This window comes from Rhinopithecus bieti, unplaced genomic scaffold, assembly GCF_001698545.2.
Source record: "Rhinopithecus bieti isolate Rb0 unplaced genomic scaffold, ASM169854v2 scaffold_17743, whole genome shotgun sequence".
Taxonomy (NCBI): domain Eukaryota; kingdom Metazoa; phylum Chordata; class Mammalia; order Primates; family Cercopithecidae; genus Rhinopithecus; species Rhinopithecus bieti.
Window position 1 is genome coordinate 2,066,342 of NW_016809230.1, and position 10,808 is coordinate 2,077,149.

Consider the following 10,808-nt stretch of genomic DNA (forward strand, 5'->3'; position numbering starts at 1 on the left):
CACTTCTCAAAAGAAGACATACATGCAGCCAAAAAACATATAAAAAAAAGCTCAACATCACTGATCATTAGATAAATGCAGATCAAAACCCCAATGAGATACCATCTCGCACCAGTCAGAATGGCAATTATTAAAAAGTCAATAAAGAACAGGTGCTGATGAGGTTACAGAGAAAAAGGAACACTTTTATACTATTGATGGGAGTGAAAATTAATTTAATCATTGTGGAAGACACTGTGGTGATTCCTCAAAGACCTAGAGGCAGAAATATCATTTGACCCAGCAATCCCATTACTGAGTATGTACCCAAAGGAATACAAATCATTCTACTATAAAGATAGATGCACGTGTATGTTCACTGCAGCACTGTTTACAATAGCAAAGACATGGAGTCAACCTAAATGCCTATCAATGATGGACTGGATTAAGAAAATGTGGTACATGTAGACCATGGAATACTGTGCAGCTATTAAAAGGAACAAGATCATGACCTTTGCAGGGACATGGATGGAGTGGAAGTCATTATCCTTAGCAAACTAACACAGGAAGAGAAAAACACACTTATATGTGGGAGCTGAATGATGAGAACACATGGACAGAGTGTGGGGAACAACAAATACTGGGGCCTGTTGGAGGGGGTGGTGGGGAGAGGCACACCATCAGGAAGAGTAGCTAACGGATGCTGGTCTTAATACCTTGGTGATGGGATGATCTGTGCAGCAAACCACCATGGCACACGTTTAGCTATGTAACAAACCTGCACATCCTGCACATGTACCCCTGAACCTAAAAGTGAAAGAAAAAAATTGTATTTTTAAAAGGTACAATGTGATGTTTTGGTGCATGTATACATCGTGGAATGATTAAATCAAGCTATTAACATATCCATTACCTCATTTTTTTGTGTGTGATGAAAATATTTAAAATATAATCAGTGATTTTTAAATATATAGGATGTTATTATTAACTATAGTTACCATGCTATACAATGGATCTCTAGAATTTATTTTTCTTGTCTAATAGAAATTTTGTACACTTTAAGTAACATCTCCCCATACCTTTCCCCCAAACCCCCAGGCCCTGGTAAGTACTATTCTGCTCTCTGCTTCTATGAGTTTGATGTTATAAAAATTTTACTTTTAAAAACAGAAAACTTTTCTAAGGCATTTAATGAACTATTAACTTTTCCAAACCACTCATTCAGCCATAACCTTGGAAGCAAAAATGGGCAACATAAAAGGCCTCATCAAAATAATTGGTTTTCAGCCTGGCCCACATATTGAGACCCTGTCTCTATGAAAGTTATTTTAAAAAATTAGTTGGGTGCAGTGGCCCACGCTTATAATCCCAGTACTTCGGGAGCCCAAGGCAGGTGGATCACCTGAGGTCAGGAGTTTGAGACTAGCGTGTTCAACATGGAGAAACCCCATCTCTACTAAAAATACAAAAAGTAGTTGGGTGTGGTGGCACACACCTGTAACCTGAGCTACTTAGGAGGCTGAGGCACAAAAATTGCTTGAACCCAGGAGGTGGTGGTTGCAGTGAGCCGAGATCCCATCACTGCCCTCCAACCTGGGTGATAGAGTGAGACTCTCTGTCAAAAAAAAAAAAAAAAAAAAAAAAAAAAAGCCATACATGGTGGTCATGCACCTGTAAGTCCAGCTACTTAGGAGGCCGAAGCAGGAGGATCACTTAAACCCAGGTGTTTGAGGCTGCAGTGAGCTATGATTAAGTCACTGCACTATAGCCTAGGCAATAGAATGAGACCCTGTCTCTAAAAAAATAAAAATAAAAAATAAATAATAATTTGTTTACTTTTACAAAATATTGTTTACTTTTAATATGAGTAATGAACACACACATTAATTAAATAATGCAATATATCTAATGCTCATTCACTGTAGTATGACTTTAACAACAAAATGAACTTATTTGTGGAGGGAAAATGATGTGATTTAGCAAAAAGATGAAAATAGTTTCAATCAGAAAGCTATTCATGAATTATTGAGTATTCCATGCAAAATGAATATGGAATGATTTTATTTTTGTAGAGTGAGTATTGAGCCCTTATTCAGACCCCTGCTTAAGAAGATCATGAAAAAATGGAGGGGCAAACAAGATCTATCAGCCTTAGACTAATGAAGGCATTTTAAAATCTCTGTTTAATCATTTAATTCTCATACTAGTAGTATTCTTGCCACATCAGCATGGTTATCATTGATGCAGTATGTTAGTATAGCTGTAGATTGCACCATCATATGGACTCATCATACATTTAATGATTGGAAAAAACAAGTTACAGTTCAAAATCTGGAGGATAATGGGTAGAGATGGAAATACAGAGAAGAAAAAAAGGGAATTAAAGTCCCGTGTTTTATTAATGTAAACTTTGTAAGGAAAAAAACAAGTGATCGATATTGCTATAAATGAAGCCATGTTCTCTGGTTATATTTTTTTCAAGTTTTGGCCATTAACTATAATAAATTCTGTATCTTACATAATTTTTAATAACCACAAAAATCCATGACATTGACAGGATTCTTTATAAATGGATCAGAGCTTACTGTCCCTCAATAAACCTCACCTTAGGCTCTCTCAGAAAACTATTTTAATTATGAAGCTTGTCGCTCTGTGGTTTATCATTTTGGTCAATGAAATGCATCTGTTTTAGAGCTTGCATTTCTCTAAGATAAAATGAGCTTTCACCCCACAGTGCATTTTTTAATTTGTAGAGTATATGTATAGTCTTTCTTAAAAATTCACTACTAAATTGAAATGCTCTGAGAAGCAGTATCACATTAGGTAGAAATAGGGGCTTTCAAGTCAGATCACCTGGGCTAGGAATCCCAGGTTCATGTTTTACTTGCTGCTCTAGTTTATTTTCAAATGTTAATGATAAACTTTATTTTCACATATTTCTTGGCTATCTCAACTGCAATATGAGATTAACAAGGGTGACTATCTCATAGAACCATACGTGAGAAAATTGATGCAATGTGCCTGACACAGAGCAAACATAATAAATCTTAATTGTATTTATCGTTGTCGTTATTATTACGTGAAGCAATAGAGTACAGTTGTTAGGAGTAGTGGCAGATGAGGGAAGGGTAAAGGGAGAATGTGGGAAAGATCTGCATGTGCCTAGAAGTCTTTTTGCTCACATTCCAGTGGTGAGAATGAATAATTGGCCACATTCTGATGCAAATAGGGCTGGAAATAAAGTCTTCAGCTGGCGAGCTGGCTCCCAGTGACAACTAAAGGTGCTTGAAGAGGGACCACAGCACACATTTTGGTGGAGAGCGATTCGCCTCTGCCACAGTGAGAGCAACATCAGTTGTCTCAATCCTGGTTTTCTGGAAGACAAAGCCTGAATTAAGAGCCAGGCTTTATTTGGGAGGTACAAATCCAGGACACAGAGAGTGAAGCGAAAAGGAAGTCAGGCCAGAAATGATGGGGAGTAGTACAGGGATGTTACCATGTTGGCTCCCCTCTACAATGAGCTTCAAAGAGACAGAGAGAAAAGGGGCTGCAAGTACACTGGTGAAAGCTTAAAGCAATCTATGGGAGGAAGGGAGCAGAAGAAGGAAAAGGAATTTATCTCCCATATTTCTTCCCATTTCCTGCACTTTTCCCATTTCCTGAACTTTTGGTTAAATTTCACCACCCAGAGTCTTCACTTGCCTGCATCAGTTGGACCTGCCTCAGCCTTGGGAGGCTACTCAGAAAGCCAGGTCCCACACCCTGCAAAGTGGCATTTCATCTAAAGTAGGAAGTAGTGGAAGGAGCCAAAGGCCCCTCTATAATCTGGCAGGCTGGGGGGGGGAAGTCTGGCATTCCAAGAAGGTGACTGGTCATTCTCAAGAGGTGGACTGCATTGCCCAGGCAGAGATGGTCATCTACAGGGACAGCTGAGGTTGACTGAGTGGATGACAGTCTAAGGGGAAACTCTGAGGAGGCACCTGAGACATCAAAAGTGTACCCAAGCTATTCACCTTGCAGAAATAAATTACCTTTTTAATATAATGTAAATGTAAAACTGTATCAGTTGAGAACAAAATAAACTAAGTAGAAGCGATTATATTTATTCCAGCAAGATTTGGATTCAGAAACAAATGCAATAGGTGCTCATTTCTTGAAAAGTATAGAATACTTTCTCCTCAAAAACAAACAAAAAGCACATAACATTCTAGTGCCCACAATCACTAACAAAGGTTTATTTTTCTGAAAATGTGGTTTGATTTGGTCATGTAATATACTGAGAAATTTCACTGTAGAAACAATTTCTGTTATTATTAACATCATTTATATTCATATACATAAAACTCACATCTTATAATCAAAGTATCCTCTTTTATGTTGACAGGGGCCATACTTTAGACATTAATAAGATCAGGTATCCATTCAGTCCTCTTTCCTGAATCATTTTGCCCAAATGAGAATATATAAATGAGTTTTATCCTCCTCCATGAACAATTTTCCAGAATCAAAACCAGTTATGTGATAAAACTTAATTCCTCTAAACAGATTTTGTGTTTCGTGTTTCAAAATGATAAGGACAATCTGAGTCTATATTCTGGAATAGCAATTAATCCAAAATAAAAAATGGCGCTAATAACCTATTTCATAAAATCTGAGCTTTGTCTCTCTTTTTGAACCACATCTAGTAATAAGGGTATAAGGCTGTGCGGTCCAATGATTTGTGGCCTGCGTATATGCCCAATCTTCATCATGGAAGCTATCATCAAGCTAAAGAGCATCTGGCCTTTGATATTTTCTTAATATACATTAAAAGACTATGGACCCCAAATATCCCATAAAGAAAAATGGGAAACTTAATCCCACAGGTTTAATCTAAGTCGGAGAAAAAAATATTACAGAGAGAATACTCTGTTAGCTGTTATTGGGAAATGGTGAAGATAGACGAAGAGAATAATAAAAATCAGAAGTGCGAGAGACCTAGGGTCAATTTTTAATGACTTCACATTCCTCTAAAAAAGAGGCTTTTATGTTTTATTGTCCAAAAGCAGTAACTCTTAAATAATTCTATTTAAATATTTTAAAAATCAGTTATTTCTATTTTAAGTTCACCCCAGAAGAGATATGGTGTGTACATTCTTAGATTTAAATTCATATTTAGTCATTTTTAAAAAAGTGTATTTTTATAATGATGTACAATATGATCCATTGGCATCGTGCTGTTCATTAGCAGACTTTTTCTTGTGTTTTATAGCTGTAGAATCAGAAATATGTTTTCTATTAAAGGATTCTTTAATTTCAGGCTTCTTGAATAAAATCTTGATTGTCTTCCAAATAAATTCTACAACTTTACTGAACTACTTATTCCAATATTTAACATTTAAATACTGAGAAGTTTTTCTTCTAATAATCTCTATTCCCTAAAACTGTTCTTCAGGCATAGGTCTTTCTGCTGTAGCTTTGTGAAAATGAACTACTTATTAGGATCATTTTTACACAGTCCTCAAGCTATTTATTCTAGTTTTCTCTTTTTAAAGTGAATATATTTATTATTATCAATATCTTTGGTTTTTTTCTGTCATACTTTTGAATTCACCCCAAATCTCTATTAGCTTTGATTGTACCAGATGATCAGTTCTTAAAGTCGGTATAAAATGAAAATATTATCCTGTAACCACTTACATACTTCTCACTTTGTAAACTGTCACTCTGAGATGTATTATTTATTTTTATTTGTTAATGCATTGGAATCAACCCCGATATTTTCCATTGTCATCCTTTATACAGTTCCTCAATCATTTCAATAGTTCACAAATATCTGTTGAACACTTATTTGGGGCCACTTTGCTAGATTCTGGAAGAACAAAGAACCATAAGACAAACCCCCTTCTCTTACTGGATAGCTAGGGGAAAAAATCACACCAAAAAGGAGTAGCAATGTGTGAGTAACAAGAGTTGTAACACAGTATGTTTCAAATAGGAGAAACGGTGGAAGGAGTAAGTGACTACCTGCAGAGGCGAAATTCTCCCTGTGGATATTTTTATTTTTTTAAGTTGTGTCATGAAAATGAGCAAGATTACGGCAGATGGCAGGCAAGCAGGGTAGATTGAAGAGAGAGATAAATGTATTTCAGATGAAAAGAATGAATGCATACTCAAATCCCAAATGTCTGGCGTTGTGAAAACACATTGCATTTTGGAAACTGCCATGGATGTAGCATAGCTGGTGTGAAGAATGGGAGAATGCATAGAACCGAGAGGGATGGTTGGAGGAGGACAGAAAGGAGCTCGTATACCTTACCAAAGGATTTGGACACTACCCCATAGATAAATGTTCCACAATGTGAGGTTTGTGTCTTAGAGGGAAAACAAGGTCAAAATACAGAGAATGTATTGCAAGAGTTTTGGCCACAGAGGCAAGAGGTAGAAGAATTCTGGTGAGAGAAAATAAGAACTCTACTGAGGTTAGGGTCATGAGATGGAGAAAAAGGAGCTAATTCCAGAATTTGAGACTGTGCCTTTTGATTATGGATGGTGAAAGAAAGGAGGGAGTTAAGAAACTTTCAGGTGAAGGGAGTTCTGAAGGCATTATTAAGTAAGATAAGCAATAGAGAAAAGGAGGCAGGTGGGAGAAGAAGATAATGATTTCACTGAGGTGTCTGTGCTACACTCTCATGATAGTGTAGAAAATATAATTCTGACACATCAGAGTGAGCTGGGGGCCAGAGGCACCCATCGAGGGGTCAACATATGGCAGGTGATGGGGCAAGACTAGGGGCAAGACCAAAACCCATAGGAATCACATGAGTGAGGAGAAATGATGAGGGCCTAGAACGCTAAACCTGGGGTTACCAACATTTGGAAAGTGGGAAGAGGAAGAGGAGTCAGTGGAAGAAACTGAAAGGGAAGAGTACAAAAGGTGAAAGAAGAATTTAGAGAAAAAAATGCTTCCATAGCCAAGAAACAAGAGGGCTCTAAGGAGAAGGGCCAACAGAATCTAAGAGTGCAGAGTTCAAGTAAGATGCAGATGGGAAACAAGGCATCAGATTGTTTTTGTTGACCTTAATGGTTAAGACATTTTAGAAAAGTCAAAGAAGGAAGTAAACATCAGGCTACAGTATTGAAGAAGAGAATGGAGTCTGAGCAAACAGAGAACATAAATTGAGGAGAAGGATGAATCTGGCAATAATGGAAAGGAAATCAGTGAGATTGAGAGAAAGTGAGTGTGGAGTTGATGCTTGCTTTTCTTCTATTTTTTTCTTTATAAACAGGGGTGATGAATATGGTTAGAGGCTGAAGATATAATCTATTTGTGAGGGAGAAAGTAGAAGGAAATGTGAAATTCTTATTGTTGGACAACTCAGGAAATGAGGGACAAGACTGGATGAAATTAGGAACTAGAGACAAATAATCCTTGGGCAGAAGGTGTAGCTCTTCCTCTGAGGCAAAGCAGGACATGCCTTGCGAGTCCTTTCTGTGCTTTATGGTACTGACAGGTCAGGTAATTTGACACTCACAGAGGCCACTGTCCTGCCAAGGTATGGTAGTTTATTAGACTGATGGGCCAGTCACAGCCCCGGAATTCTGGGGCCAGAAGACTGAGTGGGAAATGATGACACAAGGAAAAAAATAGAAAATGTGAATTATTATTCTTGGTCCTGAAAAAGACATTGATTTTTAGGTGAACTAGTAGGAGGAAAAGATGAGTGTGGAGCGGAGGCCATGGATTCCATTGTGATCAAAACCCTAGAACTTGGAATCTGATAAAAGTAAATTCATATCAACTCAGGCACTTTTTAAGTATATGATCTCATGTCAGGCACTTGGCCACTCTCTGCTTAGGTTTCTTCATGTGTAAGTTGAAAGCACTGGTAATATTTTCACAAGATTGTTGTAAGAAGTAAATGAGAAATCAATATTAAGCTTTCAGAGTACAATAGAGGAAGCTATCATTAAACTTTATGTTTGTTTGTTTATTTGGATTATACAGACTAAGTATGAAAGTGGGAAGAGTAGTGACTGTTCTAGCACAAGGGCTATGATCTCCATGAAGTCAGAACAAATCATTTCGTGGGGTAGACTTATAAGGGCTGAAGCTCTCAGAGAGCAGTGTCAAGAGGAAGAAGAGAAAGTGACTAGGAACACATACAAAGTTTGCTAAGCAGAGTCAAAGGCCCAGCTGAAGAAGGTAGACATTATTTGTAATATTGCTACCCTAAGTAGTCAAAAGTTATTTCTCCAGTATTCGGGGATATGAGGAATATTATGGAGGGGCAAGCAGATGAGAGTGATATCCTTGGAGGAGAAGGCAGGTGGAGGGGGTGGTTGAAGTAACTGTGGAATCAGGAATACAAGCCTGGACATGAAAGGAAGTGAAGCCAGGAAGGAATTCAGAGACTGGGAGATTGCACAAAGGTCGATTATTTTAATAGCATCAGAAACACACATAACAGGGTGGGGGTAAGAAAATCTCCAAAAATGGAATATGTCAGATGAGCAGCAGAATGAAAATCACTGAAGTGAAGACAAGGTGAAGCAGTGAGATTGGAAGGAATGCAAGAGACAGGGCAAGTCCTGGAGAGGATAGCCATAGACAGGGGTTAGATTGTGATTAAACCTGTGCCAGGTGCTGTGGGATTTGCCTTAGGAGGCTGTAGGGTAAACACACCTGATAGCAATAGCTTAAGAATCTCCTTGGAATGACCCTCTATGGCAGACACACCTGAACGTGTGTTTCAAGCTAGGGAATCCAGGAACAGCTAACCTGGAGATTCGTTCCTTGTCCATGAGGAACACCTGAGCCCTCATTCAGTCTCGTAGATCACAGGCTGCACAGGTGAATGAGGCTCTGAGGTTTGGGGGGCGGCGGATGAAGGTTGCCAGGTGGAGGTCCTTAAAGGGAGGGTGTTAAGTGAAAATACTATATAAACTGCATGCTGGTAGCAAGAGGTTGTGGTTTTCCTGCCCACCCCTCCACCGCTGGGCTGTGTGGTTACGTTGTCCAGCCCGCTGCCACTGGTGTATTCCTGTACATGAGATGGTTCTCCTGTCCAAACTGGCACCACTAGTCTCTTTCTCCAGTATGTAAACCCTTCGTAAAATCCCATATCTTGTTTGCTGGTTCTGGGTCTCATCTTTGGCCTCTTGAACCTCAGTCCTATTGGGGTTAATAAGGATTCAGCACAACAGATACTGATGAGAACGTTTTGAGATTGACAAAGCTAGATGATGAGAAAACTGTAAAAGTTTAGATTGCTTTTACCCACAGGTTTCCTTTAGCTCTGTAGCATATGGAGTTTGTAGATAATTATACAAAAATCTAAAGCTAATGTGAGTTTTTTTCAAGGAAGAGTCAATACCTCCCTTATCCCTGGAGTTCAGGGAGCCCAGCACAGTGGGTAACACATTGACACATAGTAGGTGTGCAATAATTGTTAATTGAGTGTGTAATATCATATTCAATCCAAATATGAGTCCATTAAACCATTTCTCACTTTTCCAAATCACAAACCAAAGACTGCTTAACCATTTAAAAAAATACAAATCTTAATTGCTGTAAAATTGGGAATTTTAAGACACTAAAGTCTTCCTTCCAAAGCACAAAAGCTAGTTGCATTTTGGTATTTTTCCTTCATTCATGAATTCAGCAAATATTCATTGAACAACAACTATGTGCCAGGCACTGTTCCATACATTGGGAAAAACAGTAGAGGAAAAGGCAAACAAGGCCCTAGCTCAGGGAGCTTAATTCTAGTGGGGGAAACACAGACAGTCAGCATATAAAAATATATATGTTAATTTCAGTTAGGAGGAGGGCTGCAGTGAAATTAAAACAAGTAGTGGGATGGAGAGTAACCAGGAGTACTGGAGTACAGCTCTTTTATATATAAGATGGTCAAAGAAGACCTCTGACAAGGTGACATTTAACTGGGAACTGAAGGATAAGAAGGAGCCAGCCGTGTGAAGATTGGGAGGTATTCCAGGTAAACAGGTGGTGTAAAGGACCTACGGCAAGATCAAGTTTAACAGAGAAGGACAAAAACAAGATGAATATGTCTGTTCTGGAGTCTAGTGAGAAAGCCATAGCTTTTCCCAAATTCTTACATGTTTTTAGCATATGATCACAGTGTATATTCAATTTTTAAGGTCTGCATCATGGTTAAGAACCGTCTGTGCAGTGACACTGCTTGGATCTAAATCCTGGCCACTCCTTTTCTAGCTGGGTAACCTTGAAGAAATTGACCTAACAATTCTGGCAGGTTTTCTTACTTATAACTTAGTGATGATAATGCCTACCTCATAAAGTTGTGAATGTAAGATTTCACAGAATCATTTGGTTAACATTTATTGCACACTTATTTTGTGTCAGTGTGTTAACCACTGTGCTGGGCCCTAGAACTCCAGATGCAAGGAAAATATTGAATCTTCCTCATATTAGCCTTAGGCTTCTGTATAATTACCCACAAACTCTCTATGATACAGAGGTTATACACTAAACAAATTATTACTAATTGTTGTAAAGTACTTAGGTAAGTACCTGGAACATAAAAAGTGCTTCTTAAAATAATTATACCTGTTTATTTTCCCCTGACTTGACTGTATGGGAAAATAAACCATTTTGTTACATACTCTTAATGATTATTTTGTTGGCTCTGAGCATCCCCTAATTTAATTAAATCTATAAGAAACATGTTGCTAATTTTTCTACATCATAAATCACTTGATAAAGAACATCACTATCATGCTTTGAAATCTTCTAAAATAGTGATCACCTGGGTGGCAGAGTGTGGGTGAACCAGTAAAACTTTTCACTGATCCAAATCTCTTGATGG

At 38.1% G+C, this 10,808-nt stretch overlaps 1 protein-coding gene across 1 annotated transcript in view; it reads left to right on the top strand.

Annotated features, from left to right (window-relative positions):
- Positions 1-10,808, top strand: part of LOC108539968 (rho GTPase-activating protein 15) — a 438,320-nt gene that overhangs the window by 118,432 nt on the left and 309,080 nt on the right. The gene's annotated exons all lie outside the window — the stretch shown is intronic.